Below are 18,642 nucleotides of genomic sequence, written 5' to 3'. Positions count from 1 at the left end.
ATGCTCACTAATGGTTCCTCATCATCCTGGAACAAGTAGGGTACTGCAGATTCTGCCCTGGGCCCATTGTTGTTCAACATCTTTATAAGCAACTTGAATGAAGGAATTGAGGGGATTCTCATCCAATTTGCAGATGACACCAAACTGGGAAGAACAGCTAACACCACAGAAGACAGAATCAGGATTCAAGTTGACCTTAACAGATTGGAGAACTGGGCCCAAACTAACAAAATGAATTTCATTAGGACAAATGTATGGTTCTGCACTTAGGCAGGAAGAACCATCTGCACAAATATAAGATGGGGACACATGTGAAAAGGATCTAGGGGTCTTCGTAGACCACAAGCTTAATATGAGTTAATAGTGATGAAGCAGCAAAAAAAAAAAAAAGAAGAAAAAAAAAGCTAATGCTATTCTAGGCTGCATCAATAGAAGTATAGTGTCCAGATCAAGGTAGTACCACACTTGGAATTCTGTGTCCAGTTCCAGGCACCACAATTTAAGAAGTATATGGACAAGCTACACGACGACAAAATGACTAAACAACAACAACAATTGACAAGCTAGAATCTGTGAAGGCAACCAAGGCGATCAAGGAAACCAAGCCTTATGAGGAACAGTTGAGGGTGTTGGGGATGTTTAGCCTCAAAAAGAGGAGACAGAGATTATATGATAGCCATCTTCAAATATCTCAAGGGCTGTCACATGGAAGATGGAGCAAGCTTGTTTTCTCCTACTATGCAAGGTGAAGGAGATTCCTACTAAACATCAGGAAGAACTTTCTGACAGTAAAATCTGTTTGACAGTGGAACAGACTCTTTCGGAAGGTAGTGGTCTCTCCTTCCTTGGAGGTTTTTAAACAGAGATTGGATGGCCATCTGTCATGGATGCTTTAGTTGAAATTCCGGCATTGCAGGGGGTGGGACTAGATGACGCTTTGGGACCCTTCCAACTCTATAATTCTATGATTCTATGTTTTACTGGATTATACCCTGCAAGGTGATGAGGATTAGTAGCTGCTGGTCTAGATTCCGTATCCAGCCTCGCTAAGGGTATGGTTTGTTTTCTCATTGTTAATTTCCTCCCCACTGTTAAAGCCATTTTCTTAAAAGTGAGATTGAACAACAATGGTCCCAGGGCAGAATCTGCAGCACCCTACTTGTTCCAAGATGATGAGGAACCATTAGTAAGCATTTGTGAATCATTAGTGAGTCAACTAGCTACAAATCCACCTTACAGTTACCTCATCCAACCCACATTTTACCAACTTGTCCCCAGAGGACCTTGTCAAAACTCTCCATCCTCTCTCATTCACAATTATCTGTTCCTTGCCTAGGAGATTGAAGGAAGAAAGATAGACACTAGTTTATTTAGACAAGAGAAGGGAGAGCCAATTTATATCATATTGCTCATTATTATCCCCTCTTACCCATACCAGACAGAATTACACAAGGGAAAGAGAGTTAAGGAGAGCAGGACCTTGATTGATAGTAGGTAATCTGGTTTTGACTTGTCTCATCAAGAGCCATCGCACCCACCCAGACTCAAAAGTTGCCTACAGTGGTACCTCTGGTTACGTACTTAATTCGTTCCAGAGGTCCATTCTTAACCTGAAACTGTTCTTAACCTGAAGCACCACTTTAGCTAATGGGGCCTCCCGCTGCTGCCACACCACCGGAGCACGATTTCTGTTCTCATCCTGAAGCAAAGTTCTTAACCCAAGGTACTATTTCTGGGTTAGCAGAGTCTGTAACCTGAAGCGTATTTAACCTGAAGCGTATGTAACCCGAGGTACCACTGTACTATGGATGTAGAACTTTCTATTGGAAGGGCCAAGGGCCACAACAGAATGTGAGGTGGAGGGATCAAATCTATTGCTGCTTATAAGCCACACTGCTTATAAGTCGTTTATATCAGAAGCAGTACAAAGGCAAGTGGAGAGACAAAGGTCACTCAATGAGAACTTTCCACTTCAACAAGATACCTACTGTGTGTTTCAATCAGAAAACACAATGGACAAAATTAGAGAGGTGAACAGAACAAGGTGACTGACTCTCTCTATAGTTATTCTTAGCTTGGCTTAAAAATAAATAAATTACCCCACAACACTCTCTCTTGAAAACTTGCAGGATGGAAAAGGTAATGCAGTGAAAAGCTAAACCCATAAAAAACAAATATAGACCATTTGAGTGTGTGTGTGTGTGTGTGTGTGTGTGTGTGTGTGTGTGTACACATGTGCTATAGGTGGTGGAGAAATCTGGTTTCATCTGCATCCCCTACATAACTCAAACTTCCCAAAAACAATGCATGAACTGAAACACAGGTATCCTACAAATTTGGCAGCTGCTGCAAAAAGATGGAAGGCAGCTAGGCCAGGAACAGAATGGGCTTAACGTAGCCCTTCTGGTTCCACCCCCACAAAGGATCTATGTGGCAGCATGCCCTGCTTCTTTCCTGGTCCAGGTACAACATCACCACACACCTAAACCCTGCCAGATGAGGGTGGGTAAATTAACTACTGAAAGTGATGATATAAACCTGCAGACTTACTTGGCCAGCAGGCCTAATAAAGTACAACAGGTCACATACCGTATTTTTCGCCCTATAGGATGCACCGGCCCAGAGGACGCACCTAGTTTTTTGGGGGGGGGATAAAGGGGAAAAAAATATCCCCCCCCAGCCGCGGCTTCAGCGCGCCCCGCGCTCCGGGCAGCAGGCTGCTATCCGCAGCCTAGGGAGCCCTGCGGGAACTGATAGCTTCCTGAAGCCTGCTGATAGCTTCCTGAAGCCTGGAGAGCGAGAGGGGTCGGTGCGCACCAACCCCTCTCGCTCTCCAAGCTTCAGCGAAAGCCTGCATTCACCCCATAGGACGCACACAGATTTCCCCTTCATTTTTGGAGATGAAAAAGTGCGTCCTATAGGGCGAAAAATACGGTACTCTCTTCCTTCAATAGTGTAACAATCCACACTCATCCTTTTCACCCCAGATATAAGAGAAACAAGAAATGAGCAATTGGTCAAGTCTGATTTGTTCAGAAGTAAATGAATGCTGATCTCTACATGGACCACCCATCAGCCTGGTTGCAGGAGGCTTGTTGATGCCCTTATGGTCCTCCAGACCTTCCTGCTCAAAGTGGAAAGGTCAGGGGTGAAGCTTTTTACATGACCAGACATTGATAAATGCCTGAAGAGTCTTCCTGTTTATTAAAGAATGGCGGGTGTAAGACTTTAGATATCACCAAAATAGGCAAATTGATATTATATGAAGAAATTGACTTTCTTCATCGCTTTCAGTATTAAGTGGACTTGCTGTTGTTTGTTTTAAACTGGTGGAATATAAAGCGAAACTGTACTTCACTTAACAGAAATTTGCTTTTGTAAAATCATTAAACTTTAAAAAAAAAAAATCTCTTACCCATGCAGAAAAAGTTCCTCTTTAGACAGAAACACACAGCCAGGCTTGCCCGTTTTATCTCCCTATTCCCAAAGAATTCCTGGACATGAAGGCCTCCCCATTTGCCTTAATGAATTTCCTACATGCAAAGAGAGCATCTCTCCCCCAACCCCCATGCTACTGGAATAAATGGGGGGGGGTGATAAATGATCTTTGTGTGCGCACCAGAGCACTAATGCCTACAGCAGATTGCGGGTAAGAATGTAACAATATACCTTGGTGAAATATTAATTATCGCTAATTTCCTGTAACCACGTTTGAGCTCATCAAGATTAACCTAGATAGGATTTATGTTACATCTGTCTACAGTTTGCTTAATTCATTGGAGTCCCTAGTTGCAATCTTGCATTAATTAAGAGACAGCATTTTTAAAACATCACAAGGATATCATGTGGTTGGAGCAGTATTTGCCAGATTTTTTTTTTAATTATGTGAATAAATTGTACTTTTTGGTTAACTAGTGAAAAATTCCATTTACTAGATTACAGTAGCACTTTTGAGAGCTAAAGGAAAATGCTTAAATCACATTCTGGTCAAAAGGTAAATGCCTTTTTCTACTGATTCTAACTGAAGAGCTTTAAGCATGTGCTTACCTTTCCTACTGCAGTCAGTATAACCTCAGATTACTTACGGTAATTCAGGCTAGACTTGTGTCCTTTCATTTATGATAGCAAAAAGACCTCTATTGGTTTTACGTGTTTATAAAAGGTTACATTTTACACAGTTATAATTGGAGGCAAAGGTTAACATTTCCACAGCTCACAGGTGTAAGAATAAATCAGAGCCAAAAAAAAAGGCAGAGAGAAATTTTAGATATAAAACATGGATATTTAAAAAATATTAGCTACCATCTCTATAATATCAGGGACATAAGGTTAAAGAATTGTGTATACAGTGGTACCTCGGGTTACATACGCTTCAGGTTACATACGCTGGAGGTTACAGACTCCGCTAACCCAGAAATACTGCTTCAGGTTAAGAACAGAAATCGTGCTCTGGCGGCCCGGCAGCAACGGGAGGCCCCATTAGCTAAAGTGGTGCTTCAGGTTAAGAACAGTTTCAGGTTAAGAACGGACCTCCGGAACGAATTAAGTACTTAACCCGAGGTACCACTGTAATGCACATGCTTCCCATCAACACTGCCTCTTTAGAACAAGTCTTGCTGATAATAAAAAGAAGGTCATGGTGACATTGTTCTAGTTATAGCTCACCTTTATAGGCAGATAGAAAAGTAGACAAGCTCCTTCTGAGTGTTGCATTGTAACGAGATAAACTTTTCTCCAACGGTCACTCACCCTGGTATTATCCTGGCCCCCATTTCTTTAATTGCTTCAAGATTTAAACTTTTCTCTTAAGGCAGAGTATTCTGGGTGTTTCTTGCTGACTGTCCTAGGTCATTCACTGGTGCTTCTAACTGATGTTTAGCCACTGGAGAGAACACCATCTGTTCTGCTGGTTACATCAAGGATAGACAACAAGATATCCTCCAGATATCACTGGGCTGTCATCATCCCTGACCGCTGGCCATACTGGCTGAACCTTATTTAATTATTATTTAATTTATATACCGCCCTATACCTGGAGGTCTCAGGGTGGTTCACAGACTGGGAACTGAATGTCCAACAATATCTGGAAGGTGCTGTTTTGGCTGCCCCTGGTGTATATCATCGCTGTATATATGGATTAAGAAACATAAATAAAAAATCTCTGGTTTTCTAAGCAGCTTAAAGCCTGGTCCTATACATCTTTACTTGCAAGTAAGTCCCTTCTAATTTTAGTGTTCCATTCTTCACAGAAACAAACTTGCCTTTGTCTACAGGACCCAAAATTAAGGCAGAGCAGTTCAGAGACAGAACAAATCCCAAACAAGGTTAACCCATAGGTCTTCCGTATATGAAAACCCAGTGATTAAATTCTCAAGGCTCTGAGCTTTATCTGTAGCTTCTTCCCTTTCATCAGTTTCTTTGAGGCCAATATGCCTTATATTAGTAAAATAGCTACATGAGAGTTAAAGCACAAAACATTTCATATCACACACTGGCTTTGTTGATAAATCCGTACGGTAACATCTGCTTTGGGAACATTGGAACTTCCAAAATGAAGCCCTTCATGATTTGTCTTATGAAGGATTAATGACTTCTTCTAACTTATCCTCATGAGATAAGAGGGAAGTGAGAGGTATGCATGCACTTATGTGGTGGAGAAAGAGAGAGAAAACATCTTAGTTGCTATCTCAATCACTTCACTTCAGGCATCACGTTCTGCAAAAAAGCCAAACTTACCACTAGGGATGCAGGAGTGAAGAGGCTAAATTATGAAAGACACTCTGGCTGCTACTGTTTAAAGAAGAAAGATTATGGCGAGACCACTTCCAATTACACAATATATACAGCAAGACAAATGACATAATGTGAGCCACGCTCTGCATTGACGCTCTGGGGCCTATTGGTTGGTATTTTTTAATGGATAGTGGCCAATGGTCAGGAAACAGCTGGAGCTCTCTTTAGTGTTCTGGATAGGAGAAGAACAGGAACATTTTTAAAATGAGGTGAGGATGAGGGACAGAGAGATATGAAGGGAAAGGAGCTCCCTTAGGTGTGCTGGGGTGGCTCCTCAGGGATCTGACATGGGGATTTGCTGCTGGTAGGAATGCTACGCTCAACTTGCATATTTGTAAATAAACTCAAATATTGAAAAACACTGTAAGAGGTTTCTCCTTCCAAAGGAAGTCAGACTTCACTAAGTCCTGCCCAGAGTTGGTGACAAGAGCTTGCATGGTCAAGCATCTGTTGAGGGACCCCCACCTCAACACTGGCAAGAGGCTCCTGGAACTGCTGCAGTGAGAAGGGAGACTTACTGACAGAGGGGATTCACTGACAGTATCTTGCCCAAGGCAGGGGGCTCAAAAACCTGCAGCTTACACAGCCCTTGGACCTTCTCACCACACAGAAAAGATTTTTTCTGATAATTCATTTAATTATTTATGTGTATAGCTCCTGCAATATACATGACACTTGATAGAATAACATACGGAAGAAAATGCGGGTGGGCGGAGGAGACAAGTTCCTGTCTGGATAGGCTCACAAGCTAAATTTTAGGGGAGGGTGATACAGAATAGGGAAGGGCAAGCTAGGAAAGGGAGGGAGGGATGCAAAAGGGGAACAGGGTGATTACAGCCAACAGAAATCAAACATCACACCTAAGTATCATTGCACATATCTCATCACTGCCTTAAAATGCAGCTAGGCCAGGGTGGTCCAATCTGCAGCCAGAGGGCAACATGAGGCCCCTGAGGCCTTTTTGGCAGCCCTTGGCAACATTTAACACACACCCCAGCCCTCCTGCTGCCTTCCCAAAGCCTGGTAAGTGAGGCATTGGGCTTTGGGAAAGAGGGCTCTGACAGGGCCCTAGAGTGCTCCCTCCTTCTTCCCAAAGCCTATTTAGCACTTTCTCAGCTTTGGGAAGGAGATGGGAGAACTCTAGGACACTGACAGAGCCTCACACCTCCTTCCCAAAGCCTAGCACCTAACTTAGCCAGCTTTGGAAAGGCAGTGTGAGGGCTGAGGGGGCATAAAAATGCCCCTCTTCACATGACAAGGCAGAGTACTGCCTGCAGCTTCCATATCAAAGTATTCTTGCAGGTATGAAAAGTTGGGCTGTTCCGAACTAGGCCATCCTTTTCCTCAATTCGGTTCAAAGCTTGTTTGGGGGGGGGGGATACATGAAAACACAGCATTTCTTAGGTAACAACAAGATAAATATGGATTGTGACTAACATCGTGTGTACACCACTTCCCAAACCAGCAGTGGGAGTGCACAGAATGAGGAGTGTGTACACAACCTTCGTATCCATTAAAAAATGTCCATAGGATCACAAATCATAGCTCTCTCAATTTCGAACAATGGTATACAAAGCCTTCTTTCAAAAAAAAACACCTGGATCCTTCCCGCCAAACGTGTCAGCACCATCCTATGAATATCTCCAACATATATTTCTACTATTCTTGTATATCTTAACCCTCAGTCAATATGGTGTCAGTGAGACACCATTGATACAGTATTTTATGAAGATTTCCCTTCATGAACGAGAAGCTCTGGAAAGTGCTATACAGAATAGTAAAGTACTGTTTTAAAGTAAAAAAATCCTTCCAGTAGCACCTTAAAGACCAACTTAATTAGTTCTTGGTATGAGCTTTCGTGTGCATGCACACTTCTTCAGATACGCATGCACACGAAAGCTCATACCAAGAACTAACTTTGTTGATCTTTAAGGTGCTACTGGAAGGATTTTTTTTGTTTTGACTATGGCAGACCAACACGGCTACCTATCTGTAACTGTTTTAAAGTAGACACTGTTCAGTGTTTACAAAACATACATTTTATATCATCCAATAAACAGTGTCTCAATCTGAGTCCTAAATTATCACTGCAATACATTTTGGGTCTGGTTTTTTTAAAAAAAAAATCTTAAGCACTAACCAGTACGAAAGACTATCCTTACCACTTTTCAACAGCTGCACTTCAGTGCTGTTAAGTGACTGCATAAAACCCAGAAGAGCCAGGAAATGGAGTAACAGCTATTCTCAATTGTCTCGTACACAGTATCATCTCTTCTACAGTGAACTGAATTTAAAGCACCACCATTTGGCCTGAGTACATGCCAACTTCAGGAAAATGCAAGTACTGTGTTTATTTCTAGACTCTCAGCAAATCTTCCAGAATCAATGGGTAATTCTGAAAAGATGCTGGTGAAAGCATTTTGTACTTATTCCAGCAACATTTCTTTATTATTGTCCTCATTGTGCAAGCCCATAGTCTGGAGATAGGATGCTTTATGTGCCACAAGCTATGCATCTCCATTTATATGAGACCAGGGACACTGGGGGATGTTCGATTCAGGGAGAATGATTCAAGGAGGGCACAAGCAGGGAACCAACTGTGTGCCCTCTTAACCAGGAAGAGTCAGGTCATGAAAAGCACAAATTCTCTCACATTGCCCCTGACTTTTCAGGTGCTTCATGGTTGCTGGCCCAAGGCATTACACTGTTGAGTTGGAGGACAAGATGACACCTGTAGAATCCAGCAAGACTCGCAGCTGGAATCTTATGTCAACTGGAGACAGTTGGCTAACTTAAGAGACTCAAGGGAATTGGAGGAGGGTGCCTGCCCTCCGTTATATGCCTCTTGAGGCAACTGCTTTGCTTTGCCTAATGGTAGGTCTGGTCTCCTGGCTTGTGGCTATGGTACTAGGGGAGAAAAGCAGCAATGGAAACAGCTTGGGATTTGTCACCATCCAGCTTTCAGCAGAGGCCCCTTCCTTTCTCAACTGCTAGCACAGGCACTTATGAACAAGCCATCTTGCCGTTGCAATTGTCTTTCCTGTTTTATTGTGGCCCCATCTGCACTATACAGTATATTTAAAGCAGTATCATACCACTTTAAAGAGTCATAGCTTCCCCAATGCATCCTGAGAACTGTAGTCTGTTAGAGGTGCTGAGACTTGTGAGCAGACCCCTGTTCCCTTTATACAGCTAGAATGAGTTCCATAGGAAAAGGAGTTGGCTACTAAACTATTCTGGCAATTGCAGCTCTATAAGGGGAGTAGGAGTCCCTTAAAAACTTTAACAAACTACAGTTCCCAGGGTGGTGGTTTTTTTGGAAGAAACCATGGCTGTTTATAGTAGTATAATAATGCTTTAAAAATATAGTGCAGATGGGGCCTCTGACATGATTACTGGTGCTTATTGTTGTAACAATCTAATGAAAACTGCATTGTGAGGCCCACCTCAAAAGCTTTGCATAAATATCATAAGACATATGATGAGGAACCGGTAGCTTTCCAAAAGTTATTGGACTAAAATTCCCATCATCCCTAATCACTGACTGTGTTGGTCAGAGGTCAAAGAAAATCCAGAGGGACACAAGTCCTCCATCCCCGTCTTAAAAAGCAAGATGCTGTGTTTTTCAGTATATTGGGTCACTTGCTGCAAGATGAAATCAGAAGAGAGGCAAGGGTCTCACAACCTTTTTCTCCAGAGATTCTTTTCCTAACCTTTAACTCACTTATACACAAAGTATAGCACAGTAAAAAACTCATGCCCTGGCTCCTCAGTCAACACTGGGCACTTCCATTTCCAGATGGGTTGCTGCAAGAATGAGGGAGGTTGTGGCTAAACAAGCCAGATGATGCTGATTCAGAATACTCAACTAGAAAATTAGTGTTAGCCACCTGTAAAACTTCTGGAAAGAATAGACTAGTAGCCCTGGATGGCTGTGATAGCACCATGGGCATCTACAGGATGGGATTGTGACATGTGACCCAAAGCACCACAAGTCCTTTCCCACCTTTCTAATACTTATTTTTCTCCTTACAGCTTGAGCATTCACTTCTGCTACACTGAAACATAGGCTTACTACTTTAAAAAGCAAACAAACAATTCCCTGCCCATAGCAGAGCAGTTTCACGTCTTCAGCATGAGTAGTGATGAAGCAACCCGCAATGAGCTTGGAACTGGAAAATAAAGACTATTTTTCTCTTAACTTTGAAAATCAGTAGATTTATTCTAGGACAAACTGCAAGCCAATTTGGACCCTAATGTGCCCCACAATTATGTCATCAAGAACATTACTGATCCGTTGGCCACCCCAATGTCTCTCCAAGGCCTGATCTCAAGGGTGAGGAATCTTTTTCTGCCCAAGGGCCATATTCCCTTCTGGGCAGCATTCTGGGGGCCACATGCCAGTGATGTGAATTTTACCTTTGTAAAGGCTGGTATCTACACATACTCACATGCCTCTCGGTCTTCCATCCAGTCAATCAAGAGGCATTATCAGAGTTCAAGGCTGTGCTCTAGCCAATCAAGGATGGTGTGGAGGACCAGTGAGGGTTGTGGCCTGGGGAAGGATGTAACCTACAAACTTCCTCCCACTTACATGTCTGTTTAGTCCAGAAGAATCCAGCTGACTCTGGTACTACAGCACATTTCCAAGATTGCCAGAATCAATGGCTATACTGGGTGTAACAGGGATGTTGTTATTATTATATTCAACCAGTGTCACACCCCTATCCTCCAAAAACATGCAAACATCCACCTTATTGCTCTCCCTCACGAGCACAAAGAACAATAATAAAAAATCATGACCATAAACATACCTTGGAGCGAGATGTGTAAAAGCTCTCTGTCACACTTTTATTCTCATCGTCCATTGATTCTATCTTTTCTCATTTGTGGTGATGGATTATTCTTTGTCTTGCTTTCAAGATTATTGTCAATTGAGACAAGCTGAAAAGTTAAAAGAAAGTGTGATTATGTCCAGTTACTTAGCCACACTGCATTCTGCACAGTGTTCCATCCAAACAGAATCTCCCCAGATAGATCACCTTCCTTTCAATTGGCCACAACAATTCTGTGGGTCATTGATCTTAAATGGGAGCCTATAAACTTCTCTGGTGGTTTCCAGAAAATGAAATCCATCCATATTTCAGAACACACTGTTACAATTCAGGTGTTAATAGATCTGAAAAGCTAATCCCTCTATGTTCTGAAAGTTCTTCTCAGAACTTGTTTTTTATAACATCTAGAACATATAAAGTGGATGTAAGCAAAGTGCCAACATCAGATAGCTGAGTAATGCTTATGATAGGCCTATTAAGTAGGGTGGCCACATGTCCTACATCACAGCAGACAATTCTATGTTTGAAGAAGTTGTCTATTTGAAGAACTGTCCAGTCAAAGACTGGTTTCACGATAAAAGAGGGTATTCTCCGTGGCAACCCCAGCAGAGTAAACTTTCATGGTGAAGGGAGGGTAAGAAATAATTTACAATTCAATAAGTCAACTAAATTTGTTAACAGCCTTAGCAGCAGCATTCTGAACCAAGTCTTATTTCTACTCACACTTCAAATGCAGCCCTTTGTAGAGCCCACTGCAGGAATTCAAGCACTAAGCCTTTTATTTACCTGTCCAAATCTCCAGTCACCAGGAATGAGCGCAGTTAGTGTACCACCCTACACAAGACAACAGCCCTATTGGCCACATATGACATCTGAACATTTAGATAGGGTGGTAGCTAAATGGCAGGGCCTCTGCCTTGCATGCAAAAGGTACCAGGTTCAATCCCTAGCATCTCCAGGTAGCCCTGAACAATCACTGAGTAGACGATAATGAGCTAGATGGACCAATGATCTGACTCAGTGCAAGGCAGCTTCCTATGACCATGCAAGGTTCAGAAGAACCCTTTAACTAAGCACTAAAATGAGCAGTAGGGAGTTGCAAATGGTGACATAAAATGTTCAACTGAGATATTGTCAAATCTGCACTCTGTTCATTATAAGATACGTCAGAGAATGGAATATATCAATGGGGCAACATGTATCGTGGAAGGAGGGGAGGAATCGTCTCAAAGGAGTTTAAACAAGCCAAAGAGTTTGTATAAAGCCATCTGGAACCATATGCTGCCTAGCTGCTCAGTAAAATGAATTAATTACTTTGATGAGGCACATACTTCAATCAGAAGACAATAAAATATCAAATCCTTTGAATCCTGCCTCATAAAGACACCAGATGACATCATGAAATACAGTATTATTGTTGAATGCTTCAGTATTACAGGGCTCCCTAACTGTAACACAGGCGTCTCCCCACTTCCATGCAATAAGCACCCAATTCCCACTGACACATGCACTGAAAACAGAACCAAAAGGGGCAGGGCAGGGGTGGAACAGTGTGGAATGGAGCTGGGTGGAGAAACGAGGGATTTCCCACTTGTGTGCATTCCGGTGACGTGTGCAGTAGCCCAGAATGGAATCCTCATATAAGTTGGGGATTCCCCTGTATCTATAGAACAGAGATCTTTTTCAAGCTCACTTTTAATAAATGTGCACAGCACTTGGCCCAACAAAAACTATTTTTCTCAAACGGGGTGGGGGGTAAAAATGTCTGCATTCTTACAAGCACACAGCTTTAAGGGAAAAAAATTGAGAACATGAACAACAGTTTGTAAACTGGAAGGTCAACTCTTTCAAAAAACAAAAATATTTTAAAATCTCAGTATTTTTAGTCAATTGCGTAATTTTCAATTGTTTGAAAGATGTACCACATGGCATTGTATATCTGCAGTGCTGTAGCAAGGATATACCAACTATAGCTCTGACTCCACTAGAAGATAACTAAAGGAAACGATTCTTCCTGTGCTTTCCTGGAATTTTCACAAAAAAATGATATCTCCTTCTAGCATAATAAATCACAGTGCCTACAGCCTACACAGTAGGAGGATGTTTTGACAAGGATTCCTTATGATGCTATTGCATCTGCCTTGTCAAGATGCCGAGATGCCTTGTGAAACGGAGGGAGCTTCCTTGTCTGGTAACTTCTCCAAAAAGAAAAGGGGGGGGGGGGGGCTGGCAAGATGTTCTAAGACTGAGAGAGCTTGTTGTAATGTAGATGCTATTTTGAATGGTGAAAGTTCACCAAAACAACACTGTGGGCTTGAGTGGCAGCCAACCTTTCTAGCTAACTTATTGCTGATACACAGAGGAAACTCAGCCTTGGGAACCTAATGCAGCCCTCCAAGCTTCTCACTGGCCTCACTTCAAACCTTGGGTATTTTTACCTGGCTGGATTCCTGAAAATTCTTGTTTTTCTGTATGCAAGAGGGTGTGTGAGTGTGTGTCTAAACTAGCCTCTTGTACAAAGGTAACATTGAAATTGATTCTTCTGCCCTCTTTTGCCTTTCGGCATGCCCACCACTTGCAACATTCTCCCACAGAAAGTTAACTAGAGAATAATGTGGCCCTGAGGCTGAAAAGGCCAATAAACCCATTGCTGTAACGGGGACACTATTTTTGATCACAACACAAGAAACCCTGATAAAATCAAGTCACACAGCACTGCAGTGCTACAGGACAAAAAGGGCATCAACCAGGTGAGCACTTCAGTATCGCTCAAAGTCTTGCCTAAGCTGAGGGCCACTTCTCCATAAAAAAGGAGGGGGAACTTAGCTCCCCTTACTTAGAGAAGTTAGAAACGAACTTTGCAGACCCAACAGTTGACAAATATCCCCTTCCCTTTTGAGGTGGATCAGTTGCCTTTCAAAAGTGAGTGATCTTCCTCCACTGCGGAAAGTGGTAACTCTCTGAACACCACTTGTTACGAATCACAAGTGGAAAGAGTGATGATGTACTTGGGTCCTGCTCCTGGGCTTCCCACAGGCATCTGGTTGGCCACTGTGAGAACTGGAAGCTAGACTAAAAGGCCTTTGGCCTGATACAGAAAGCTCTTATGTTCTTATGTGTATTCAGTCCAGCTTGATTATCAACAGACTATGCCTTTCCACATCCTACTTGCAGCAGTGCCCATCTGATACTTCAAGTAATAAATGGCAGTTATTAAAGGCATTCCTCACTGACTCCACTGAACTAGATCAGTCTGAAAACCAGATTTTGTTTTTTAACTTCTACTTTTTTCTGGGGAGATAACACGAAAATTTCTCTAATGGCTCTTCTGCTTGCTAGTGTAGCACCTTTGCCCTAGGTAATATATCACACCGAAGAAAGTACCACAGAAATTAATGGGGCAAAGGGCTGATTGACACATTAAGGTTTCTTCTAGCAGAGATAACGCGCACAGCCATCTTCCTCATTCGTGGCAAAATAAAGACACACCTCACATATCACAAGTGACTGTGAAGATATTGTTTTCTTATATGAAAAATTGCCATATAAGACACTGATCTTGTTTTCATGTAATGCTAAACCAAACTGTGGCTTAGTGTGAATGAGATGCTCCTGGCGAGATCTCCCTTCAGTTATTCTGATGCTGCACTGAGCTGAACTATGGTTTGACTTTGCATATCAATCAACATAGGTTTGTGGTTTAGCTCTCCAAGGCAAACCACAAGCTGTAAACCATAGGACCAACCTTGGCTAGAGCTCGTGGGTTTGTCTACAGAGAGCTAAACCCAGAGTCCAGGTTTGTAGGACACATTACCCTGACTTAGCAGAGCGCAGCAGAATGACTGAAGGAGGAGTAAATTGGTCACAAGTTCCTCCCTGTAAGCCTGCATGTTTGCTCCTAAGCCATGATTTGACTCTGTGTTATGTGCAAACTGAGCCATTGTCAAATAATTAATTTATAGAACTCCCTGCCATAAAGATATAGTGGTGACCACTGGTTGGTTATAAAACGGGGTTTGAAAAACATTCATGGACGGCATATCTGTCATTCAAGTCATGATGGTTATATGAAATATTCATGGTGGGGAGGAGGATTTGTTTTCAGCATCACTCCCACTTTATTTCCTGTTGATTCCAGATACTGTTTTTTCTCTCTGAAAACAACCACAGTTTTGCACAACAGCCACAACCCTAACATAAAACATGAGAAAGACGACAAATGAAAGTATGGTGGCATGGCTTCAAAGGCAACTAACTTTAGTTTGGGGGAAAGGGGAAACTGGGGGTGGATGAAATGTGGAAAACAGAATGGGCAGAGTTTAAAGTGTGGATGCAATAATGCAGGAATATTGGGGAAGAACTGATAAAGGAGGATAATGTGCTGCCAGTACTATGCACTATTCACATATCAAAGACATGATATTCCATATACCCTCAGTAAAACAGCTATCTAGATGGGCTCTAACTCCTTAGGAAATGTACTTAGGATTGCATCTAAACCACAATTAATTTTCCTTTGATTAAATCCAATGTATCTCATTCGAGATGTGAATTTATTATGACTGTAGCTTAAATTCATTTAGCTCTTGGAGATTGCATCCAGAGCTTCCATTATCATGCATTTATACATTTTGGTACGTTTCCCTGTGCATTTTTGTTTGTGCACATCATATAGGCTGTTATCTCCATTAATGCTTTTGCTCAATTTCTTCTCAATTCATTGTTTCTTCTTCCCCTATAAAAATATAAATAACTCTTCCTAGTCATTTCTGATATATATACGCACCAAGAACATGAATTTACAAGTGTGAAGTAAGCTCTCAGCTCCTTAACTGGATTAGAAATTTTCTCAGTTGACGAATCATTTTTTAAAAATCCTGTAGAATCCTTAGCATCTAAAGAATCCCTGAAAATCAGACTTACCAGAAATAAATTTACCATAATTAGCTTAGTGCCTGCGCATTCAAGATAACTTTGTACAAATATTTTCAAACAAGGATGGTCACAGGGGATAATTTATGGTAAGACTTGATGGTACTGTAACAGATGTTGCTGGAAGCCTTGATATTCTCATTGTAGCATGCAATGCTGAAAACAAAATGCTAGAGATGAGAAAACAGAATATACTTTTTCTGAATCCTATAGAGCATTTGTTCTCAGTAGATAGGAAAATCAGTTAAGGAAAACCAGTTAAAGAACACTGCTGATGAAAAATTCACAGAAGTTTTTGAACACAGGAGCATTTGGTTCTCTGAATTGGTGCTAAATAGGCAAGGTGCCAACTTTTTCAGAGTTTGCTTAAAAAACAAAACAAAAACAGACAACATGTAACCTGGGGTTGGAAGCAGTGGGAATCAGTTGAAAAATGACAGCATCATTTTCCAGAAACATCCCTACAGAATTATGTCCAGAGGCAAATCAACGGAGTTCCTCTTAAATATTACATGTTTTGTGCAACATGGATCCAGTTTCTTTCTTTCTTTATTAATTTAACGGGACGCGGGTGGCACTGTGGTTTAAACCTCTGTGCCGCTTGGACTTGCCGATCGTAAGGTTGGCAGTTCGAGGCCCCGCAATGAGGTGAGCTCCCGTTGTTCAGTCCCAGCCAACCTAGCAGTTTGAAAGTGCAAGTAGATAAATAGGTACCACGCCGGCGGAAAGGTAAACGGCGTTTCTGTGCACTGCTCTGGCTTCACCAGAAGTGGCTTAGTCATGCTGGCCACATAACCTGGAAAAACTGTCTGCGGAAGCGGACAAACGCTCCCTCGGCCTGTAAAGCAAGATGAGCGCCGCAACCCCAGAGTCATTCGCAACTGGACTTAACTGTCAGGGGTCCCTTTACCTTTACCTTTACTTATTTATTTATTTATTTATTTATTATTCAACTTATACACCTATACTTGGAGGTCTCAGGGTAGTTCACATCACAATCCTATCCATGTAGATTCAGAAGTGAATCCAACTGTGGGACTGCGGGGTTAATTTGTACGATTTACCTGCCTAAGACTTGCAGCCTGTTCAAATAAGCTAATAGCATCCCCATTTTTAAAAAATAAATAAATGTGAGCATGTTGTATATGCACAAAAAAACACACATGCACAATTATGTTCTCTGCTCACATGATAGAAAACCTTTTCTGCTTGGTTATACATTCCACATTCCTACTGCACAGTTCATTTTATTTGGTTGCTTTTAATAATCTACTGTTTTATTTTGTGCTGGAGAGTACATTGTTCAGTTTTTTTTAAAAAAAATCTGTTGTAAAGTGCTTAGAAACCCATGATTAAAGATGAATTCATAAATATTTTAAATGAATAATAAACAGCCATTGATCCTTGGAGAAATGTCTTCCACAGACACATACTCTGCAGTAATTATTAATACCCCTGAGCTTCAAGGAACCATTTGATTTTAGGTATGGGTGTGATGGCTAATGAAAAGTTAATTTCCCTTAAGATTTGGTCTTGCACTCACTGTCTTCCATCTCACCCCCCACCCCACCCCACCCCTAACATACCCACCCACCTACCTTCACTTCCAGCTCTGCCAGTAGACCACAAGCCTCAGGGCTGTGGGTTCGAGCCCCACATGGGGCAAAAGATTCCTGCATTGCAGGGGGTGGACTAGATGACCACCGGAGGTCCCTTCCCAACTCTACAATTCTCATGGAAATCTCTCTGTATCTTGGCTGCTTCAAAGAGGCGTGCTTCTATCAGGGCTGAAACGTTGTGTGCTTTTAACCGGCTGTAGCAAAAAAAAACCCCAAAACCCAACCCACTTGAAATTCGCCTTACAGAACAACAGGGTTCATTTAACCCCCGGTTCATTTGGATATCCTGAGAACCCCTTTCCTCATTCAGTCGAGAGGCATTTCCCAGGTTTAAATTTAAACTGCCTGCTTTGCAAATAATAATAATAATAATGACAATATATATTTCATGCCACCCTTTCTCCTCACCTTTCCTCATTTCCGAACCCGCCTCTCAGTCGAGCGGCATTTCCCAGGTTTAAATTTAAACTGCCTTCTTTGCAAATAAGAATAATAACAATAATAATAATAATGACAATATATATTTCATGCCACCCTTTCTCCTCACCTTTCCTCATTTCCTCAGTCGAGAGGCATTTCCCAGGTTTAAATTTAAACTGCCTGCTTTGCAAATAATAAAATGATGATGATGAAGGTGATGGTGACAAAATATATTTCCTTCCACCCTTCCTCCCCACCCTCAAAACCAAAAGAGCGAGGCGAAAAAGAAAAGAAAACCCAAGTCATATTTCCAACGCCTCACGGATCTCCCCCTCCTCTGCCTCGTAACTCTCACAAAGAGGGGGGGAAAACCCCACGTAAAACGCGACCCACCCCCCTCAATCCGTCCGCAAGCCCCATCCTCGCCCCACAAAATTGGGATTTCCACACACTTTCTGAGGGAATTAAGGAGGACAACGTACGGCAGGGTCCCGAAAAAGCAGCCTCAGCCAAACCCCCCCCCCCCCCTTTTCCTCACCACCTCAGAATTTTACCTCAGGAGGAGCAGCGCCGCTGCGAAGATCCGCCGCGGAGGAACCCGGCGATCTCCCGCCGCCGCCGCCACGCGCGACGCAAGACGATGCTCCGCGGCAGCCCAGGAAGGCCAATAGCACATGTTGCCTCGCGTCCGTCACGTGGCGGGCGGCAGCCAATCCCTCAGCGGGTCCCGCTCCGCCGATTCCCCCCCCCCCCCCCCGCCAGCATCCCGCTTAGAATTCCCGGCTGTGGGAACGCACGAAAGATACCCTGGGAGTCGGGAAATTTGAATAGAATTAGGTAGCTTAGGGGCACCCTGAGGGTCATCTAGTCCAACCCCGGGGGATATGCAGCTGTCCGCCTCTAGGGGGGAATCGAACCTGCGACCTGGGCTTTATCAGCACCACGTTCTACCCAGCTGAGCTTCCCAGCCACGAACGGCGTTTGCCCTCTTTGAATTGTTTTACTATAGCTGAGTTGGCGTCCAATGTTACATCAAATAATCA

General features: G+C 42.6%; 1 protein-coding gene across 2 annotated transcripts in view; it reads right to left on the bottom strand.

Annotated features, from left to right (window-relative positions):
* Nucleotides 1-18,280, bottom strand: part of TMEM108 (transmembrane protein 108) — a 200,843-nt gene extending 182,563 nt beyond the window's left edge. For both annotated transcript variants that reach the window (XM_028751602.2, XM_077916393.1), the window contains exons 1-2: nt 18,154-18,280; nt 10,608-10,737 (exon numbers count right to left, since the gene is read on the bottom strand). The gene's annotated coding sequence lies outside the window, so the exon portion shown is untranslated. The remainder of the gene's footprint in view (nt 1-10,607; nt 10,738-18,153) is intronic.
* Between the last annotated feature and the right edge of the window lie 362 nt (nt 18,281-18,642).

Source organism: Podarcis muralis, chromosome 12 (genome assembly GCF_964188315.1).
Source record: "Podarcis muralis chromosome 12, rPodMur119.hap1.1, whole genome shotgun sequence".
Taxonomy (NCBI): domain Eukaryota; kingdom Metazoa; phylum Chordata; class Lepidosauria; order Squamata; family Lacertidae; genus Podarcis; species Podarcis muralis.
Note: the sequence above shows the minus strand (reverse complement) of the source record. Positions and strands in the feature narration are given on the sequence as shown.